At 42.2% G+C, this 22,239-nt stretch overlaps 1 long non-coding RNA gene across 1 annotated transcript in view; it reads left to right on the top strand.

The window, feature by feature from the left end:
• The window catches only part of LOC135365449 (uncharacterized), a 32,067-nt gene extending 16,155 nt beyond the window's left edge, over positions 1-15,912 (top strand). Inside the window, exon 2 of the long non-coding RNA XR_010413337.1 lies at positions 165-15,912. This is a non-coding gene — a long non-coding RNA (uncharacterized LOC135365449). The remainder of the gene's footprint in view (positions 1-164) is intronic.
• The last annotated feature ends 6,327 nt before the right edge of the window (positions 15,913-22,239 follow it).

Genomic DNA, 22,239 nt, shown 5'->3' with positions numbered 1-22,239 from the left:
TTGTATTTATGTTTCTAAGGTACTCTAAAAAATTTTAATATCAGCCATGTTATGGATCATCCGAGTGATCGTCTCATTACTGAGCATTGCCAAGAATTTTTATGCCTCTGTTTGTGTTTCTGATGCGTTAACATCAAATTATTCTAATTATCGTGGGTTAATAGGAGAGCACAGATATTTTCATGCCAAATGAAGGCCAAGTCATGACTGGCCCTGCTGTTCCAAGTTTCCCCGTGGATTGAAGGGATAAAGTGGCGGGAGAACTGAGTCATCAAGCATGCAACCACACCGCAGTGCTGAACTCTGAAATGCCTCAGGGTGGCAGGCAGAAGCCGAGGCACTTTGGGAGTAGCAGCTCCGTTTCAGAAAAATATCAGCTGTCAAGTTAGACTTGTGTAAGTAACTTCAATTATATTGGTTTCATCATTTTGTTTGGGTCGAATTTTAAAATGTGTTGTGCCTTTATAATTTTATAAGTGCTGTAAATCCAAGGAAATTTTTATCCCTGTTTTCATATTTGTACACATCTAAGTAACGTTGCAGTGAAAAGTAATTTAAGGCAACACTAGATGGTCCATGAGCTTTTCTTTTAAAATCTTTTATTTATTTTGTTACAAGTGGTCCTTTTGAGAAACAGTGCTCTAAACATTTTGGACCATTTCTCGAGGAATTTTCTCTGTTGTGCATTTCCTTGAATATTTCACCAGTCCAGATCTTTCTCCTCTGACCACGGATGTGTTGAGGTCATTGTGGCAGACATTTTGTTGCCTGCCCAGCACCAAAGAAGTCTATCTACAGTTACTGCCCCTCTGTTTTCCTTTCTGCAACGTGGGTCTCAGTGGAACCGCCAATCACGGTGCCCCATCCCACCTCCACCCCCACTCCCTGGCCCGGGGCTGGATGCGGATCCCAATGATGTCAGACAGGCTCTCGCTGGAATTTGAGGCTTGACGCAGAGTGACATGAGGACTGAAAATAGTTGAAGCTGATTCATCCCAAAGGGTCGAGGCTCCTGCTACTTTATTCCTTGGTTTTGCCTGGGTTCTGTCCTTTCCAAAATTTGCTGATCAGTCATCGCTTTAATTCTGTGGGCTAACCTTACCTTTCAACCCATCCCTTTATTTTTGATAAGTTTAGCCAGAGTTGGTTTCTATTACCCACAACAATTGATGGAGCCATAAGAGTGACATCTGGTAAAAAGGGTCAGTGATGATACCAGGAAGTTTTGTCTGGGTCACAAAAAGAATGTATAGCATTTATTGGGGTTCATCATGTGGCTGTTCATTCTACAAACACTCTTGAAAGAGGCTGTGGAGCCTAGTGGCTTTAGTATCACAGGGAGCTAGTTCTCTCACTTATCAGCTGTGTAGGTCGCCCTGGGCATGTTCCTTAAACTCTCCAAGCCTGTTTCCTCACAGGTAAGCTGGGATAATAATAGTAAATACCACATGGTATTGTTGTGAAGATTAAATGAGATAAGATACATAAAGCTTAGAGTAAAGACTTAAAATATGAAGTGTTATTCTTACAATTTTCATATGTTTTATGAGATAGTCACTGAGCTCCATGCTGGGGATGCAAAAGTAGTAAGAGAAAAGAAATTAAGTCCACCCATATTTTTCTTGGAAAAAACATTGACTTTGTTTGAAGAAGTACATTGATAATCTGCCTGGGGTGGAAAGCAAGGAATTAAGCACCACCGAGGAAATCATTAATTGAAAGTCGAGTGAGAATGGGAAGAGAAGAGAAATTAGCCAAAGAATGACAGATTGGGGATTTTAGAGTGAAAGGTGATGTCATATGTAGCCTATGTACAGTTAGGGGACAGTTGTTATCTGTGTTTTATTTCCGGAGTCCTATGTGGGATGGTGGAATTAAGGGACAACTTCCAGTTTATAATTTATATGATACTCAGAAAGCAGACCCTTGAAACAGGATTTTGAGATTGGGTTGTGTATAGCACAGAGACCGTGTGCTCGGTAGGGGTGAGGGGAGAACGGGACATGGATAATTCATGGCGTATAGCCACAACATGACTCCCCAAATGATCATGGTATGATAGCAAGAAGCCAAGTGCGGTGGAGGGCAAGGCATGGGGAGGTCAAGTGGCTGTGGGACTTAATTGCTATAGCGATAGTCGTGTTTGTAAGGATCATGGAGACACCTGGCTTCTTCTGAGAACCCTAGATAGTCCAAGGGAAATGAAAAGCTTTAAAGATACACTTAAGAATGCACACAGGGAACCAGAAGGCCTCCATGACCGCTTGGAGGGAATCCTTCCTTTTTTGTAACTGCAGGGTTGATACGGCTGAGGGGTAAAGGGTACAGAGGGTGAAACCTGCTAGGCTTCTTACCCTAGGGTAAGGGCACTGGTGGGGCTGGAGTGGGACATGAAGCATGGCTGGTTTGAAGACATTTGGGCAGACATGGACAAGGCTGAGAACTTTGAATCGTTAAGTTCCCCTTGCCTCCCTTGCCAGCAGAGGAAACCTCATGCCTCTCTGAGGGAACAAACCTTCCTCTCCTAAAAGCCTTTATACCTGGCAATTGTGTCCCAAACTAGTGTCACTGCTCATTATCTTCAGGCCCCAACAAGAGTTGAAACCAACAGAGCCCTGATGGAGAGGCACAAAGGCTGGTGTGGGAAGGGAGAGTTTATACCTAGCTCCAAGATGTCACTGATCTGAATTGGCAAGAGCCTGGGAAGCAACTGTCAGAGTGGATTCTAAAGGTGTTAGACCTTGGGGCACCTGGGTGGCTCAGTTGGTTAAGCGACTGGAGTCCCAGGATCAAGCCCTGCATCCGGCTCCCTGCTTGGCAGGGAGTTTGCTTCTCACTCTGACCCTCCTCCCTCTCGTGCTCTCTCTCTCAAAAAACAAAACAAAACAAAACAAAACAAAACAAAACAAAACAAAACAAAAAAACCAACTTAAAAAAAAAAGTGTTAGACCAAAAAGGACACTATGTGAGGCTTTTTTGGTTTGAATTATTAACACTGGAGTACTCTTCTGGGATTCTAGATTTAATGTGTTGGCTTCAGTGTGCTCAATTGGCTGACCAAAATCTGGACTTGGCAGCCATGGCGTGGCAGGTTGTGTTTTCTGAACTGTTTGGAATATATATCCTACCCCAGATGCTCAGTCCTAGGGCTAAGTCAGTTCTCTTGCTTTCTATCACAGTGCAGTTTGGAGGAATATTGGTCATTTTGCTATCCCTTAGTAGATGGAATTATGCTAATGGAGTTGGTGGTGAGGAAGTAGCAAACCGCTTTGATGTCTTACCAAAAAACAAGTATGCCTTAGGGTGAAAAAGAAATCCTGAGAAAGTTTAGGGCTTTGACATCTTGGTGAGTTTCTAGAGTCCAGTGATCTGGTTATTTGGGGCTATTCCTTCTAAAGTGAGAGACATGTTGCACCTCACCTGGCTCACTCGGTGAGCTTCTTTGGATTTTGGAGGCATATACCCCATTTGGGCATGCTGCTTTGACTCACTTATTGGGCAACCCATAGGATACCAGTTCTGAATAGGGTCTGCAATAAGAAAAGGTCGTGCAGCGGGGCTGGGCTGAGGGCTCAGTTGTCCTGCCACTTGAGCCTTATGACCTAGCGGAACCAGCAGTAGGAGAGAATTTCCTTGGGAAAAGAAACTCCAATATAATAAAAATACATACGATTTTTATTTTCTCATTTTTATAAAATACATGCTTATTATGCAAATTTTAAATATACAAATAAGGAAAAAGAAGAAAATAAATCAATTATAACCCCACAACCCATATAACTGTGGATCCTATTTTGGTGCATATCCTCCCAGTGTTTTTTGTTTTTTGTTTTTCCCTGAGGCATGTAAATACTTACCTTTTTCTTTAGAAGAACAGACTATATAGAACTATATAGAATTCTATAACTTACATTTTCCATTAAGTATGTTAAAAGCCCTTCCTTATTCTTCAGCATCATTATTTTAAATACCTGTTTCATGGTTCATTGTATGGATATCTCATGATTTACTTAATTTCTTAGCTGTGGATAGTTAGATTATTTTCCATTTTTAGCTATTATGACAGGTTTTGCTGACCACCATATTTTAATTTTTATTCTATTAAACTAAAACCACAACCTATAAAAAAAGAAAACTATTACCTGAAAAGTAATATATCTTTAAATTAAAAAACGTGAAAAAAAGTACATATATTTTAATTTGGGGAGGAGAAATGTAAAGCGTGCATCTATCCTTACAATAATGTAAAACTTTCTGGACGTATTGCTTTTGTGAAGTAGGTGATTAGTCCAGTTTCATATCCCACGAGCTTTGAGCAACAAACGTCTGGGACAGAATTACACGTCAAACCCACAGACTGTAGAGATTTCCTCTTGTTTTTTTCCATCACTGTTGATGAGCATCAAATAGTTTACTGTGACATTTTGGTTTGGGTTAATTCTGCCGAAGAACAACTTCCCTAAGAGTGGCCTTCTGTATTAATCATGATTTCTAGTTTCTATATTTTATGATGTTTGACATCTTGGGAGGCATTGCTGGCTGGGGAGAGACTGCCCCTTCCTGGGGCTACTTGGTTCCTAGAGAGTGCCAACAACTCCCTAGTGAGCATCTTTTTCATATGCGCATCAACCCATCCAAAGTCTGCCTCCCCAGCCACTTCCTTTACTTACACACTCACACACCAAACCACCATCTCCCCTGCCCTAAATCAGGTACTGGGCAGCTGGAGACCACCCCTAGAGCTAGAAGCCCTGTTGAAATTCTTCAAACTATTCAATCTTCAGCTTGTTCAAACCTGTCTACCCTGCCTTACCCATTCCTTTCCCGAGAATAAAGGCTCTGGGTCATCTTATCCTCACTCCTTCTGCCTCTTGGCGCTTTCCCACACCCTGTGTGGTGTGTGGGCCCATCTCTTGGGAAATGGAAGGAATCAACTCTTCTTTCAAAGGTAGTTTTCCTGTGTCTGTCACCGCACCACACTTGATTAAAACAAATCCCAGGTACATCTTAGAACACCTCCCTTCTCTCTTTAACCGGAAATATTCTAAAGCTGCCTGGGGTCCCAATTCTATGCCCTTCCTTAGCCTTTTCTGGTTTATGGCCACATCCACATGGGGCTGGTGTGCATCTAGCATTTTTGGATTGCCTGAGCCCTGAAGTTCTGTACACTGTGTGGATAGAGTTTTTTTTTTTTTTTTTTTCCCGTAATACAGAATGCCCTTTAGGTATTACAATTTGTTTTTTATTTTTCTGGTTTTATTATTATTATTATTTTAACTGGATCTTCATGGTTTTTTCTTGTTCAAAAGAAGAAAATAATCCATTATTTTGCTTCATAATCTTTGAATAGCTTCATGAAACAAGAGGACCCCTGGATTTTATATGACGAAAATATGTCTATAGCAAATGTAAATTTTACCCACTGTGTGTCTTTCCCCAAAGCCCAGTAATTGGACATTTAAAAGATGTCAACCGAAGCCTCCGTTTGATCTCCATAGCTCTGGCAGCTTAGAAATAACTCCCGCTGAGAAACAGACAAATGCCTGCTCACAATGAGACTAGGAAGCACAGGGACCTCTAAGAAAATGTGCGATTCCCTAGGAAAGTATAAATCAAACAGAAATCGAACCTGAGGGCTTATGTACATTTTATTTTTATTATTATTTTTTTAATGTTTTATTTATTTATTTGACAGAGACACAGCGAGAGAGGGAACACAAGCAGGGGAAGTGGGAGAGGGAGAAGCAGGCTTCCCGCGGAGCAGGGAGCCCGATGTAGGGCTCGATCCAGGACCCTGGGATCATGACCTGAGCCGAAGGAGACGCTTAACGCCTGAGCCACCCAGGCGCCCCGCTTATGTACATTTTAAAAAGACATTTTTTTCCCCCCTGCAAAATAAGCTTGGTAGATTTTTTTTAAAAAAATGACTTATTTGATAAAATGCTGAATTTAGCAAATTTAGAAAATTCAGTCAAACATTAAATGCTCACTGAGTACCATGTCTACAGCTTGCAGGCTCAGAACAAAAATGGCAAAAGCTCTTAATAACGTAATGTATGATAACACAAAAAGACATATACCGAGGAGTGATGGAGTCACAATGCCTCAATTCTTGGGTGGGCTTCACTTAGTGACAGTGGGTATCCCTTCACTTTCCAGACCCTTCTTCATTCGTGAAATGAAAGGACTGGACTGTCTGCATTCTTCCCATTCTAAAACTCTGACATATTAAGAATTTACTTGGGATTCTTTCTATGACTATTCCAAGCCCATCTTTAGATCTTTAAATTAGAAAACCCTCTGGTAGAGATCTTTCCTCTTAATTTATTAGCAGTACCAACCACTTCTGATTTATGTCAAAATATCGATGCATGCATTTACATTTTATGATGAAGAAATGAAAAAAAAGGGGGGTGCCTGGGTGGCTCAGTTGGTTAAACGTCTGCCTCTTGATCTTGGCTCAGGTGATGATCTCGGGGATCATGAGTTCGGGCCCCGAGTTGAGCTCCAGGCTTGGCATGGAGCCTACTTAAAAAAAAAAAAAGAAAAGAAAAGAAAAAAAAAAGAGTAATGGCTAAAATGGAAAACTCTTTGACAATGGTTTCTCGACGAAAGGAGGGTAGACGGCGTTCATGCCAGTTGTGGAGTCGGGGAGCGCCCCACGCTGGTAGGCTCTGAATTGCTCGCCTCTCTAATGGTGACACTAGACACTGGCAAGTTCGGTCCCAGTTCTGGTTGAATCCAAACCCCTTGTTTTGCCTGTGGAATACGCCTTAGGAACGTGGGCTTTCGAGTTAAATAACTGGGTTCTGATTCTGGCCCTGTCACATACTGCCTGTGCTACACACCAATTATTCCATTTTCTGAAGGTTCAGTTTCGTTGCCTCTAAAATGCAGCTGAGACTAATGCCTGGTTCAGAGAGTAACTGTGAGGTTTCAGTGAGCGAATGGCTGCTGCCGTTTGTTTTCACTGAGCAAGTGCTCAAACAGTGGTTCCTCTTATTAGGCCCTATTGCCTTCTTGGATCTCAATTCCGTGCCCTTATGATCTTGTAGAACTAGGAATAGTAAAGAAAAAATGTGATATGATTTATAAATAATATAAAGGAAGTTGGGGGGAATAGAGCATCTAGTATAAGAGAAAGATGAACTATTTCACGAAGGTAGAAAATAGATCCTAATAGAGTTTACAAAGGCAGAAAAATTAACTTAAGAAATGACAGACAGGAAAAAAAAATCAGTATCAGATTGGGAAGGGACAGGACATTTTGACTCTCCTAAAGCTTTCATACCACAGACATTTTGATAAGCAGACGGCAAAGGCTGTGATTGTTATTTGGGTGATAACCAGTGGTTTCATACCTTCTTCATAACCCTGGAGAATAAAATGAAGTAGATTCAAGGCCATTAGGTTTTTTTCTGCTTGGAGTTTGTCTTTTTTTCCCGTCTTTTAAGAGTTCAGCTCTTCTTTGTAGAAGCACCCAGCTCACGTTACAAGTCTTTTTTTTTTTTTTTTTTTTAAGATTTTATTTATTTGTCAGAGAGAGAGAGAACACAAGCAGGGGGATGGCGGGCAGAGAGAGAAGCAGGGTCCTTGCTGAACAAGGAGCCCCATGCGGGACTGGATCTCAGGACCCCGGGATCACGACCTGAGCCAAAGGCAGACACAACGTTGCAAGTCTTGATGGGAGGAGACACCTACCCCTGACGTTGGAAGCCAGAGGGAACACTTTCTCTTTTCCAACCTGCACACCCAGCCAGGGGCAGCTCTGGAGCTGCGCTCTGCAAGCAGACACATCTCTCAGACTTTGGCTCCTCTGGGGGGGATACAGTGCGACGTGTGGACTGGGCTCTTCTTGCCAGGCCTACCCCTTCTGAGTTCTGTGATTATCTATTTCCCCGTCTTGCTTGTGAGCTTTCCCTCCCCTCAATCCTTCGCACCTCCAGGAGCCTCCCAGTGAAATCCCTTTGTGCTGAGGGGAACCTGTTTAGTTTGGTTTCCCCCAGAAGCAGACTCTGGGGAAAGAGTTTGAAAGCAAGGAGTTTATTTGGGAGGTGGCAGAAACATCGGTTAGGAGAGTGGAGATGGGAGGTGGGAAGAGAGAGCGCTGATCAAAAGTGTATAATCACAGCCATCTGGTGGGCTCCAGAAATGAGGAACACGGATCGTGCGGAACGTGCAGGAACGTGCAGGAACACAGATCTCTGAGTTCTCTTGCTCACGTGGGGGCAGGCACGGGCGGAGTTAGATACTGATTTCTGTGAGTCCGAGCCTCGGGGCTGCTCCCGGCTTGCTCACTGTCCGATCCTTCTGGCTGCCACCAGCATGGGTAAGGGCAGCCTGCTCCTGTTCGGGGAAAGCCTCCCGTCAGAGGGCCAGCTCCTGGCAGTTGCCCCCGGGGTGCAGCACGCAGAGGCGAGGCAGGGGGGCTGCTGAGAGCATCTGCTGCTGAGCCAGCCCGTCCCAGTTGCCTGAGAATCAGAACCGGGCCTGCCACATGCCAGAAGCAGGGCTGTAGCCAGACGGGCCACTCCCAGGTCAGTCATGCCGACCCCACCTGCCTCCCCGACATGGCCACGTCTTCCTTGGAGTCTCAGCCAGCCGGGTGCTCCTCCTTCCAGATTCCTGGACCTCGGCAAAACCAGGCCGGCCAGTTGTGTGCTGGCCGCCCGGGAATGGGGAGAGGAAAGGCTCTCTTTGACCTGATTTCCCCAGTGGGAGGCAGAGCACTGAATCCCACCTCTATTGTCCTAAGATTGGGAGGGGTGGGGGTTGGGGAAGTCATGGGGAAGGAACCCTGACCCATATTCACGGCAGCCATCACTTTGGCGTTTCCATTTCCACCTTCAGTAGCATCCCCAAATCACACAGCCCAACAAGAAAATCACCTGCCTAACATGATGAATTATTCCTCCGGTAACTAAAAATGCACACACTTGTTCTCCTAAGGAAGATCAACTAAAATCACATCGGTTATGGTAAACACCTTCTGGGTTGGGATTTCTCAATAGGGTCTGTTCTTTCTCTAATTCTGTGGTGATCCCATCACAATATTCCTACTGCTGGAGAGTGGAACAACCAAAGGATCAGGCCTCGTGTGTAATTAGAAGAATACTAGTGCTCCAGAGGTGGTTGTGTTCTCCAATTACCAAGTCTGTGACACCCAGGTCAGGGCCACGACTGGGAAAGGGCTGGGGAATCTGGGTCGATGCCTCAGAAAATCTCGAAGCCCCAGACTCCTCTGAGTGTCCTGAGCCTGAGGAAAGGGCGTACTACTTCCTGTTAAAAACCATATTCCCTGCTTGTTTAAAAACAACACAGAAGCGTCTGCCATGCAACACAATAGGGAGTCCCCTCAGGATCTCCAGCCATCTCCTGCTCTGGCTATCAGACCAGTAAGCAGGGTTGAATCCAATAAAACTCAACTGTGGGAGTGCTGAGCCTGCTAAGGAAGGACAGAGGCTCTGGGGCAGGGCAAGGAACCAGGGAACTCACCAGCATGTGCTAGCAGCTGCTGGGAGGGTGTAGATGGAACTGGATCCTGACGGTGCCTGCTGAAGGGAGGTTAGAACATAATAAAGAGAGTTTATCATGGGAGCATTCTTCCATAATACGTGATTTAACACCTTTGGCAATGACCCTGGGAAATGATGGCTCTTTAAAGTTTGCAGAAAGGCAAGGCCCACACCAAGTGAAGTAGAAATTCCAGAACTGCTGTGGCAGGAGGTGGAAAAATAGGTCAGAAGGCTCAGAGAAGAGGGCATGCTAGAGTGGACATATAACCCAAGGCCAGAAAGCCCACCAACTGATTACGTTCTGGGGCAGGGCCCAGAGGACAGTCCATTTATCAACATATTAAGGAATGTTCTATCGGGGCACCTTGGTGGCTCAGTCAGTTAAGCATCTGCCTTCGGCTTGGGTCATAATCCCGGGGTCCTGGGATTGAGCCCCACGTCGGGCTCCCTGCTCAGTGGGGGAGCCTGTTTCTCTCTCTCCCTCTGCCTGCCGCTCTGCCCACTTGTGCTCTCTCTGTCAAATAAATGGATAAAATCTTAAAAAAAAAAAAAAAAGAATGCTCTGTTGAGAGGGCACCAGATTCGCTGAGAGTCTCTTTGGTAGTTGTCCCTGGAGGACAGGGCTGATGATAGAATAGGGCTTCCTGATAACAAGGGGATAAAAGGACTCCAAAATAATAAAGACCAGCAGGTCTTTACTCATCAGAAGCAATGAGGCTACAAAATCGGAGTGTCATGGGGGTGGGTGGGGCTGATCACTAAGAAGGCTACAGAGATGGTTAATAGATGTGTTCCCTGGGAGAGAGACTGATGGACAGGCAATAAGGGTATTGCTTAATTTAAGCCATTGAGAGAAATCAAGAATGGATGATAAGAGATCTGAGCTGTTTTAAGACCCAGATACCCTGAATTAAGGAGAGACCATGTCTCCAAGAAGGAAGGATACGGCAACACCATGGCTAGTAGATACGGCAGTGATTCCTCTAGTCCTTTCCCAGGGAGACCCATGGCCATTTGCTCATACAACCAATCACTGGGGAAAGGGAATAACCAAACATTTCCAAACCTATTGGACATAGGGTATAAGTTGACAGTGCTATCTGAGAACCCAAAGCAGTTTTGTGGTCCACTGTTAGAGTGGGGGCAAATGGGAGGCCAGGAAATAAGAGCCTTGACTCAGGTCTACTTCATAGTGGGTCATCTGGTCTCTAGTGGGTCAGTTGGCCCCTAAATTGGTATTTAGGCAGAACCTCTACATTGGCTCCTTGGCCTGAAAGATAAGAGCACCACAGTGGGTATTCCTTGAAACTCCTCATCCCCTTCCCACTGCTCCAGCCCAAACAATATTATATCTTCATGGGAAACAGCACAGGCTAAGGTTACCCTAAAGGATGTAGGAGGTAGTGGTTCTCTTGCATTCCCGTTTAATTTGCAGATTTAGCCCCTAAAACATCTAGACCAGTCCTGGAGGATTACATAAGATTACTCACACTCAACCAGGTAATACCTTAGACTGCAGTATTGTGCCAGATGTGGGCATCTAAACAAAACCTCAGGTGCACAGATAGTGGTGAATGAATGCTGGTGTGAATGAACATTGAACGGTGAGGAACGTGTCCTATTCCATTCCTGTCAGAGAGGAGATTAGAACAGTTCATATTTTGCCAGGGTGGACCACATTTGTGGTCTGTAAATGTTCTTACCTTGAGTCACTTCTCTTTCCACATGAAGTGGACAACTAAGTGTATGGCCCTAGGCTCTGCTCATTGTGAATACCTGCCTTCACTGCTGTGTTTTGGGGCTGTCCCTATGGGACAGCAGCGGTCCATAGGGACCATTTTCAGCCCTGCATAGCGTCGTCAGCTGGTCATCAGGGACTCTCCTCCATACTGCTTTGGGTGTGAGCTGAGCTGAAAGAGGGGAACTTGATGAACCCATCTGGAATGCATTCCTCTGCATTATGCTAATGGATTTCTGTCACCTCAACTTTGTTTAACATTGGTCACCATAGTTTAATTTTGGAGAAATTCAAGCTGCTTGTGGTGGCACGCCGAATCCAGAATCCAGAATCTTGGGTAGGTTACCAGTATCAGTCCAGGTTCAACCAGAGAGACAGAACCAGTGGAAGATATACATTAAGGGATTTATTCCGCAGAATTGGCTCACGTGATTGTGGGGCTGGCAAGGCAAGTCCAAAATTTATAAGACAGTTTTTCAGGAATGGCAGGTTGGACTTCTTGAATAAGAGCCTTTTTTTTTTTTCTATAAGATTTTTATTTGTCAGAGAGAGAGAGAGAGCACAAGCAGGGGGAGCAGCGGGCAGAGGGAGAAACAGGCTTCCTGCTGAGCAGGAAGCCCAATGCGGGACTTGATCCCAGGACTAGGATCATGACCTGAGCAGAAAGCAGACATTTAACCAACCGAGCCACCCAGGCGTCTCTTGATTAAGAACCTTATCTGCTATCCACAGGTGGAGTTTCTTCCTCGTGAAAGCCTCAGTTTTACTCTTTAAAGCCTTTCAACTGATTTAATCAGGCCCACCCAGGTTATTTATAATCTCCTTCACTTCAAGTCAATGGATTGTGGACTTTAATTACATCTACAAAATACCTTCACAGAAACACCTAGATTAGCATTTGATTAAATAACTGTAGGACTATAGCTCAACCAAGTTGATGCATAAAACTGACCATCAGAGTACCTGTAACATTAAATTCAATCCCATTTAAAAATCAAATCTTAAAAAAAAGCACCAAATTTATAGATACAGAGAACAGATTGGTGGTTGCTAGAAGTGGGGGGTAAGGAGTGGGGGGAAATAGTTGAGGGGAGTCAAAAGGTACAAACTTCCAGTTATGACAAATAAGCTACGGGGATATAATGTACAGCACAGTGACTCTAGTTAATATAACTTTATTGCGTGTTTGAAAGTTCTAAGAGAGTGAATCTTAGAAGTTCTTACCATAAGAAAAAAAATTCTGTATCTACGTATGGTGACAGATGTTAACTAGACTTATGGTGGTGATCATTTCCCAGCATATGCAAATATCTAATCATTATGTTGTACATCTGAAACCAATATGCTGTATGTTAATCATACCTCAATAAAAATCATATTTTAATGTTTTTCATTTCTTTAAAAAAAAAGACTTCATTTTTTCCCCCAAGTTTTTATTTAAATTCCAGTTAGTTAATATACAGTGTAATACTAGTTTCAGGTGTAGAATTTAGTCATTCAACACTTCCATACCTCTTTGACATTGGCCATAGCTACTTCTTACTAGATGTGTCTCTTATATGGGAAACAAAAGCAAAAATAATCTATTAGAACTTCCTCAAAATAAAAAGCTTCTGCCCAGCAGAGGAAACAATCAACAAAACTAAAAGGCAATCTACGGAATAAGTGAGAACATTTGCAAATGACAGATCTGATAAAGAATTAGTATCCAAAATATACAAACAACTTATAAAACTCAACACCCAAATAATCCAGTTAAAAAATGGGAAGACATGAATAAACATTTTTCCAAAGAAGACATCCAGATGGCCGACACTTGAAAAGATGCCCAACATCAGGGGCACCTGGGTGGCTCAGTTGGTTAAGCGATTGCCTTCTGCTCAGGTCATGATCCCAGGGTCCTGGGATCGAGCCCCACGTTGGGCTCCCTACTCGGCGGGGAGTCTGCTTCTCCTTTTCCATCTGCCACTCCCCCTGCTAGTGCTCTCCTGCTCTCTCATTCTATCAAATAGATAGATAAAATCTTAAAAAAAAAAAAAAAAGATGCTCAACATCACTTATCATCAGGGAAACGAAAATCAAAACTACAACGAGGTATCACCTCACACCAGACAGAACTGCTAAAATGAACAACACAGGAAACAGGTGTTGGTGAGGATGTAGAGGAATGGGAACCCTCTTACATTGTTGGTGGGAATGTAAACTGCTGCAGCCGCTCTGGAAAACAGTATGGAGGTTCCTCCAAGAGTTAAAAATAGAGGTACTCTATGACCCAGTAATTGCAGTACTAGGGGTTTACCCAAAGGATACAAAAAAAGAAAAGACTTCATTTTTAAGGGCAGTGTTAGGTTCATAGCAAAATGCAAAGGAAGGTATAGAGATTTCCCATATAATCCCGCCCCCCTAATTATCAATACCCCCCACCAGAATGGGACATGGATTACCACTATTGAACCTATACTGACATATCATGATCACCGTAAGTCCATGGTTTACATTAGGATTCATTCTGTGGGTTTGGACAATTGTATATTGACATGTATCTATCATTATGGTATCAGATTATTTTTGCTGCCCTAAACATCCTCCATGTTTTGTGTATTCATCTCTGTCCCCTCCCCAAGCTCTGGCAACCAGTGATCTTTTTACAATCTCCATAGTTTTGTCTTTCCAGAATGTCATATAGTTGGAATCATACAGTATGCAGCCTTTTCAGATTGATTTCTTTCACTTAGTAATGTGCATTTAAACCTTTCCCATGTCTTTTCATGGCTTGATAGCTCATTTATTTTTAGGCTGAATAATATTCCATTGTCTGATGTATCACAGTTGATTTATCCATTCACCGACTGAAGGACATCCTGGTTGCTTCCAAGTTTTGGCAAATATGAATAAGGCTGCTATAAACATCCGTGTGCAGGTTTTGTGTGGGTATAAGTTTTCAATTCCTTTAGGTAAATACCAAGGAGCATGATTGCTGGATCATATGGTAAGTGTATGTTTAGCTTTGTAAGAAACAGCCAAACTGCCTTCCAAAGTGGCTGCAACATTTTTCATTCCCATCAGCAATGAATGAGAGTTCCTGTTGCTACACATCCTCACCAGCATTTGGTGTTGGTAGTGTTTCAGATTTTGGCCATTCTGATCGGTGTGTTCTGGTTGAATCATTTTTTGACTGGAAAGTTTTTAGATCTTTCCGTTACTTTTGAGTTATTTGGGAACTCTTTTGAATAAAGGGTTCACCAATAGCACAAGAAATAAACCCTAGTGTTACTTGGTACCAGGCAGCACACTTAGGGTTTTACCTGTATTGTCTCATTAAAGATTTTATTTATTTATTTGAGAGAGAGCAAGAGAGAGAGAGCACAAGAGCAAGGGGGAGGGGAAGAGGCAGAGGGAGAAGCAAATTCCTCACTGAGCAGGGAGGCTGATGCGATATGGGGCCTCGATCCCAGGACCCCAGGATCATGACCTAAGCCAAAGGCAGATGCTTCACCGGGGTGGCCTTGAGCCACCCAGGCACCCCTGTATTGTTTCATTAAATACCATGAGATCAGTACTCTTGTTACCCTCTTTCATTTTTGAAGAAAGTGAGATTTAGGGAAATTGCCTAAATTCATTCAGCTGCAGTTCAACCTAGGTCTGTTTGGCTTCGAAGTTTATGGCTTTTTATTTTAGAATAGTTTTAGGTTATAGAAAAATTGCAAAGATAACACAGAGCGTCCTGTATTCCCAGTGCTATGGACTGAATGTTTGTGTCCCAGGATTCCTGTGTTGAAGCTTAAACCCCAGTGTGATGATATTGGGAGGGGTGACGTTTGGGAGGTGATTAGGTCATGAGGGTGGAGCCCCAATCATGAGATTAGTGCCCTTGTAAAAGAGACTCCAGAGAGCTCCCTCACCCTTCCACAATGTGAAAACACGGCAAGAAGATGGCCGTCTGTGAGCCAGGAAGTGGGTCCTCACTAGACACTGAATCTGCCAGCACCTTGATCTCAGACTTCCAAGCCCCCAGAACTGTGAGAAAGAAATGTTTTTGTTTAAGCCATCCAGTCTATGATATTTTTGTTATAGCCACACGAATGGACCCACAGACTCAGTTTCCCCTAATATTAACATCTTCTGTAACTGCAGTACATTTGCTGAAACTATGAGCTTAACCTTGGTTCATTACTGTTAACTAAGCTCTAGACTTTACTCAGATTTCACCAGTTTTTCCACTAATGTCCTTTTTCTATCTTAGGACCCAGTCCAGAATATACCGAATTGCATTTAGAAAAGCTTGTCATTTTAACCATTTCACTTGGATTGCTCTATAGAGAAGTTTATAAATCTACAAAAAGGTAGAAAATTCCATAATTGTTCTTTGAGTCTGGGTGACACAGCCTAATTATGGAATTGTTCAGGTCGAACATTTCTGTTTTTCTTAGAATATAATAACCACTTTGATTTTCAGATATACTTTGATTTTTGTGCCTGATCCAAAAACTCAGAGACTTTTCCTTAAAGCTTTTTGTAATAGCTTTCAGTAACACTCTTAGTTTCTTAGTTTTCCAGAGAAATAAGCTCCCAAGTAACCATGTTAGTGTTACTCAGAACTCTGCAGTCCTCTTGTCCTGATGGCTTCCTTCCACAAGCCTTCATCTCTGTTCCCTTCATCTGTGTTCCCTTCATCTCTGTTCCTGTTGCTATCACCTGAGTCCATTCAGGAGAAGACTATTTCACATCCGGACTATTATAAGGACCTTTAAAGGCTCTTCTAACCTCTAGACTCCCTTCAGTTCCAAACCCATCTTTAATGTCAAGACCAGACTGACCTTTTAAAATCATTAGCTTCATCATATGGTCCCCCTGCTATAAAATCCTCAGGCTCTGCTTGATGATTTCAGGAGAAATATTCAAGCTCTAAAATGTTATTAAAAGCTTTCCCTATTCTTTTTCCATTCCATCTTCCTATGAACCCTTCACCTCAGCAAGTCCATTCCTCTGAGACCAGCCAGCACACTGCTAACTGACTCGGAGCCCATGCTTGTGAGACTGCCCTTATTTGGAATGTCCATTGTCCTTTCTTTTCTGTGTCCAAATATTTTCCATCTTTTAAAGAATCATTCAAGGTTTATCTGATGGCTCTCCAGGGTGTGTAAAGAGTAATTCTCTTCTCCTAGTAATTTGGAACCTCCAGTGTTTATCAATGTGTCCTAGTGAGCAGGGGAAGCTAATTTGTAGTTCTCATTATGTCCCCTCATGTGTCCTTTCATTTTGTTATTCCTGCCAGCCACCTGTACACAGTCTGTCTAGGCAAGAATCTCTTGCCTTGTGTTCCCTGGGTATAACTGAAACAAGGACAGGGCTTCGAAAGACTTTCTGTAAAACAGGGGGAAAAAAAAGGAAATAAATCAAGTTTCAAAAAGCCACAAATTAGCCCAGTGTACATAGTACAAATCACTCAATCTACCTTGATGTACTAGTTAGGATTAAATCCAGATGTATTGGCTGAAAACTCAAAGAATGGCTTGAAAATAGTTTGTTCACTCTTGTAAAAGAAGCCTACCAGTCTATCACTGGGGACTCAGATACTGATTTTCCTACTCCACCCTCCTTGGCATGAAGGCTCCATCCCCAAGGTCATTTCACAGTCTTAATATGACTGCTGGAGCTCCAGCGATCATGTACATATTTCAGGGAGGAAGAAGAGAAATGGCCAATGGAGTCAGAGTATGTCCCCTTTTAAAGAGCCTTCCTGGAACTTTTACCCAACAATTAATTTCCACTTACATTTGACTAGCCATGTTTATTATTTTTTATTATTTTGTTATCTTTTTCAAGGTTTTTTAAAGAAGATTTTATTTATTTATTTATTTATTTATTTATTTATTTATTTATTTATATATTTATTTATTTAGAGACCCTTGGGGAGAGGGGCAGAAGGAGAGGGAGAGAACATATCAAGCAGATTCTGTGCTGAATGAGGGGTCCACCATGGGGCTGGATCTCATGACCCTGAGATCGTGACCTGAGCCGAAACCAAGAGTCATATGCTTAATTTATTGAGCCACCAGGTGTCCCTATTTTTTCAAGTTTTTATTAAATTCCAGTTTGTTAACATATAGTGTAATATTAGTTTCAGGTATAGAAACTACACCTGACTCATCACTTACATATAACACCCAGTGCTCATCACAAGTGCCCTCTTTAATACCCATCACCCATTTAGCCCATCTCCCTGCCCACCTCCCCTCCAGCAACTCTCAGTTGTTCTCTATAGTTGAGTCTGTTTTCCGGTTTGCCTCTCTTTCCCTCCACCCATGTTCATCTGTTTTGTTTCTTAAGTTCCACATCTGAGTGAAATCATATGGTATTTGTTTTTCTCTTAACTTATTTCACTTAGCATAGTACTCTCTAGCTCCATCCATGTTGCAAATGGCAAGATTTCATTCTTTTTAATGGCCAAGTAATATTCCATTATATATATATACACCCCATCTTCTTTACCCATTCATCAGTCGATGGGCACTTGGGCTGTTTCCACAGTTTGGCTATTGTAGATAATGCTGCTATAAACATTGGGGTGCATGTATCCCTTTGAATTAGTATTTTTTTATTCTTTTGGTAAATACCTCGTTGTGCAATTGCTGGACTGTAGAGTAGTTCTATTTTTAACTTTTTGAGGAAAATCCATACTGTTTTCCAGAGTGTGATTAGCCATATTTAGCTTCACATTGCCATACTTAGTTTCAAGGGAGGCTGATGAATATAATTTTTCATTAGAGAAGATTCTTGCCTTGAATAAAATGGATCCTATTAATAAAGACAAAGGGAAGAATGAATATTGGGTGGACAACTAGCCCTCTCTGCTGCAGATTGCTTCTATGGCTGAGAAACCCTCTTCAGTAGATGTCCTCCAACTCCAAAGCTCAAAGTCTCATTGTCTGTTTTGTTTGTACCTTGAACTTTTCTCTAGTCTCCATGTGGGGGTGTTGTCTTAGAATCCATTAGCTCAGTGTTCCCTCAATCTCCTGGGCTGGCTCAATCCATAAGAGCCAAATATTTCTCTAGGTTTCAGTTTTTGGCCAGGGAGTTGTACCTCTTTCTAGGTGACTCTCAGTAAAACACTAGTTTTAGTGTAGCATGCTGTGGAACTGTCCTCTAGAATAGTAGACGGTTATTTTAATGGCTCCCAATGAAGCATGCATCTGGCACTCACTCCCTTATGTGGCACCTTCCCACACTGATTTTGGGTTTGGCCATATGACATGCTTTGGCCAAGGAGACATCAGCAAATGTCAAGCCAGAGACTTGATATGTGCTCTTGCACTGAGGCTTGCCTACTGTGATCACCTCTGTGTAAGAAATGCAGGCCATCTTATCAGAGAGGCTGCATGGATGAGAACTGAGACATTCCAGCTGGCAGCCCCATTTAATCTCCAGGCATGTGAGTGAGGCCCTCTCTGATCTTCCAGCCCCAGAGAAGCTGCCAGATGATTATAGCCATGTGAGTAATTCCAGACAAAATACCAGGAGAACCCCTCAGTTGAACTCACTTACAGAATCATGAGTAAATAAATGGGTTCTGTCTCAAGCCATTAAGTTTCGAGGTGGTCTCTTATGCAGAAACAGAACTGAGCCATCTTGGATATTGCTCAGAGATGTTGTGGCTTGGGTTGAGACTGTGGATTGGTCAAACCTACTAACCCAAGGCTATAGTTTTAAGAACACTTACTTGTTCTGGTCATTCAACATCCATTTCTCTCTCTTTTGGTAACAACACTGGGATTTTAGTTAGGGCCATCAGTTATTCACTTCTCACGTGTGATTCCTTTGGCCACAGTGTTTGGACAGGAAGAAGTAGGTGACCTAATTAACAACTAAAGTCAGGTTTAGGACTTGTTCAAATTCTCTTATCATCTAGAAGACAGACTCTGCAGTTATGAAGTGTCTGAGGAAACTGGTTCAGCCCTCCTCTTTGGTAATGGAGACACACTAAATAGGCATTAGGAACATACTGAAGTTTTACTCTAAAGAAGTTCCTAAAGGAAACCCTCATGTGGAGTTGGTGGGGATGGAAACTAATGCTGGTACTCTGCAGAGTAGTCTGGCCATAGAGAGTAAAATAAAAACACACACACCTTTGGCCCAACAACATAAACCCCAGGAAAACTCTCATATAGGGGGCCCAGATGACGATCCTCATCCGAGCCATTTCTGGCAGCAGAGAATTAACATTGGTTGAAAGCTAGAAGAATGAACAAGTACGCTATGGTAGACTAATATGCAGCACTCAAAAGTAACAATGTAGTTCCGCAACGTGGCCGGCCAGAAGGTCCTGATGCTCCTCTACCCCACAAAAGGAAACCAAAAAACCAGTAAGTGAACAGCTGATGAAAATGGATCTGGGAAAGCTCTGGACTACAATGAAGGATTAGCAGAAACTCTGCAGAGCCCCACAACTGAGGATGTTGAAGAGTACACATAGACAAGAGTAGGAAACATTTTACCTGTGTCATCCCAGCCCCCTGTCCAAAATAGCTCAGCACCAAGAGGGATCCCCTTAGAGGGATTTTACCCCACGGGGGGAAAAGGAGAGCAAGAGAACCCTAGTAATCCTCACTCCTGAGGACACCCACAGTCCTCACCAACATGGAAACCATGTGCTGGAGCTGTCCAGAGTCCCTGCTGCTGTGTTCCCTTCCCAGGGCTGGAGCTGTCACTGCACTGACCTAAGAAAGTCTATAATACGACAAGCCCACAGCCATCATCATACTCAATGGTGTAAAGTTAAAAGACTTTCCTCTAAGATGGAACAGGAAAAGGATGTCCACTCTCACCACTTCTGTTTAACATAATATTGGAAGTCCTAGCCACAGCAATTAGGCAAGGAAAAGAAATGAAAGACCTCTAAGTTGGAAAGGAAGAGGTAATGTTATCTCTGCAGTTGACACGATCCTGTGTAAAGAAAACCTAAAGATTCCACTAAAAACTGTTAGAATTCCATTAATAAATGAAGAAATGAATTCAGCTAAGTTTCAGGTTACACAATCAACATATAAAGATCATTTATGTGTTTCTATCCACTAACAATAAACTATCTGAAAGAGAAAAAAAGGAATCCCATGGATGGTGGCATAACAAAACAATAAAATACTTAGGAATAAATTTCACTAAGCAAGTCAAAGGCCTGTGCACTGAAAACTATAAGACATTATTGAGAGAAATTGAAGACATGATAAATGGAAAAGATACCCCATGTACTTGGATTAGAAGAATTAATATTGTTAAAATGTCCATATTACTGAGAGCAATTTACAGATTCAATGCTATCCCTATCAAAATTCCAGTGGCATTTTTCACAGAAATAACAAAAACTATCCTAAAATTTTTATGGATCCCCAAAGGACCCCTAAACCAAAACAATACTGAGAAAGAAGAACAAAGGTAAAGTATTATACTTCCTGATTTCAAACTATATTACAAAACTATAATAATCAAAACAGTAAGGTTCTGGCATAAAAACAGGCACACAAACCAGTGGGTGAGAATTGAGAGCCCAGAAGACCCTTGCATCTACAGTCAACTAATCTTTGACAAGGGCAACAAGAACACAATGGGGAAAGGATAGTCTCTTTCATATGATGTTGGGAAAACTGGAGATCCACAAGTGAAGGAATGAAATTGAACCCCTATCCCTACACCACTTACAAAAATTAACTTGAAATGAATTAAAGACTTACATGTCAGGCCTGAAACCACAAAAAGTATAGAAGAAAACAGGGAAAAAGCTCTTTGACATTGTTCTTGGTAATAATTTCTTGGATAGGACACCAAAAGCATATAGGCAACAACAGCTAAAACAAACAAATAGGACACATCAAACTAAAGAGCTTCTGTACAGCCAAAGAAACCATCAATAAGGGCGCCTGGGTGGCTCAGTCGGTTAAGTGTCTGTTTTCAGCTCAGGTCATGATCCCAGGGTTCTGGGATCAAGCCCTGCGTCAGGCTCCTGGCTCAGTGGGGAGTCTGCTTTTCCCTCTGACCCTCTCCCCTTTTGTGCTCTCTCTCAAATAAATAAATAATTTTTTTTTTAAAGAACCCATCAATAAGTTGAAAAGGCAACCTATGGAAGGGCAGAAAATATTTGTAAACCATGTATCTGATAAGGGATTAATATTCAAAATATATAGAGCCTATACAAAATAGCAAAAAAAGTAAATAATCCAATTAAACAATGAGCAAAGGACCTGAATAGACATTATTTCCAAAGAAAATATACAAATTAATGGCCAATAGGTATATGAAAAAATGCTGAACCTCACTCATCATCAGGGAAATGCAAATCAAAACCATAATGACATTATCACCTCGTATCTGTTAGGATGGCTGTTATCAAAAAGATAAGAGATGAATGATGAAAATGTGGAGAAAAGGGAACCTTTATACCTTATGGGTGGGAATGTAAATTTGTGTAGCCATGATGAGAAACAGTATGGCAGTGCCTCAAAAAATTAAATATAGAGCTACCATATGATCCAGCAATCCCACTTCTGGTAATCTATGCAAAGGAGATGAAATCAGTATCTTGAAGAGATATCTGCACTCCTGGGTTTCCTCCAGCATTATTCACAATAACAAAGATAGGAAAACAGCTTAAATTTCAACAGATGAATGGATTCAAAAATATATTTATATATATATACATATTTGCATACATATACATATATAATGTAATATTACAATGAATATATAATGGAATATTATTCAGCCATAAAAAGAAGGACATCATGCAATTTGCAACAACATGGATGAACCCGGAAGACATTATGCTAAGTGAAACAAGGCAGCCAGACAAAGACAAAGACTCTACGGTATCATTTGTATATAGAATAAAAAAGAAAGCTGATACCATAGAAACAGAGAATAAAATAGTGGTTGCCAGGGGGGAGGGGGAAATAGGGAGATGTAGGTCAAAAGGTATAAACTTTCAGTTATAAG

The sequence above is a fragment of the Mirounga angustirostris genome, unplaced genomic scaffold (genome assembly GCF_029215605.1).
Source record: "Mirounga angustirostris isolate CCGP_5_RB_7025 unplaced genomic scaffold, mMirAng1.0.hap1 SCAF_7, whole genome shotgun sequence".
NCBI classification, from domain to species: domain Eukaryota; kingdom Metazoa; phylum Chordata; class Mammalia; order Carnivora; family Phocidae; genus Mirounga; species Mirounga angustirostris.
The sequence above is the reverse complement of the archived record's forward strand: the minus strand, read 5'-3'. Positions and strand labels throughout refer to the sequence as shown.